Consider the following 1,088-nt stretch of genomic DNA (forward strand, 5'->3'; position numbering starts at 1 on the left):
TGATCGATGATGGAAGTGGCGCTTGTATATCCACCCAAGGGCCTCGTACAAATGGGACTCGAGGATAGGGGTAATACCGCGCTGCATAACAGAACCGGTTTTAACAATGCAGTGGAACGGACGTCCGGAGAAATAGCACTGCCCGTCTTAGCAGGAGGAGTCACGCTGGAAACAACTTTCCACGTGATGAACCAAGAAACGGCGTACAACGTCATCATAGGACGCCCGTGGATACACGCCATGCGAGCGGTCCCTTCAAGCCTTTACCAAGTGATCAAATTCCCTACCCCATGGGGAGTATTCAGTATTCGAGGCGAGCCACGCACCGCACAAGAGTGCTACAAAATAGCCCAAGACTGCGCCCACACCCAACAACTAAAGGGGGCGAGCGCGGAGGCATAGCAATTAGCCGTGTTGGGGACTAAGGTCAACCCGACAACGGACACCATCAAAGACCCCGACGTTGTGGAGGCCTGTAAAGCGACGGTCGAAGATCTCGACCCAGTCCAATTGGACGAAACCAATCTTACGAAGAAAGCCTATATCGGGCACGGTCTCGCCAACCCAAGTAAGTATCGTGACTTCTTATCTAACCATGCAGATTTGTTCGCCTTTTCCCATTCAGATATGCCGGGAATCCCGCGAGACATCGCTACCCACAAGCTGAATGTCGATCCACTACATCCGCCCGTGCGCCAGATGAGGAGAAAATTCAACGCCTCTATCAACGAAGCGGTCAGTGCGGAAGTAGACAAGTTACTGGCCAACGGCTCCATCAGAGAATCAAAATACCCCCAGTGGGTCGCCAATGTCGTCATGGTCAAAAAGAAAAACGGGAAGTGGAGAATATGTGTGGATGATCTGAACAAAGCATGCCCAAAGGATTCATTCTCACTACCCCACATCGACCAACTGATCGACGCCACTGCAAGACACGAACTACTGAGCTTCCTAGACGCCTACTCCGGCTACAATCAAATCATGATGGCCGAGGAGGACCAAGAGAAGACAACTTTCATCACCCACCAAGGGACTTACTGCTACAAGGTAATGCCCTTTGGGCTAAAAAATACAGGGGCTACGTACCA

Source organism: Nicotiana attenuata, unplaced genomic scaffold, assembly GCF_001879085.1.
Source record: "Nicotiana attenuata strain UT unplaced genomic scaffold, NIATTr2, whole genome shotgun sequence".
NCBI lineage: Eukaryota > Viridiplantae > Streptophyta > Magnoliopsida > Solanales > Solanaceae > Nicotiana > Nicotiana attenuata.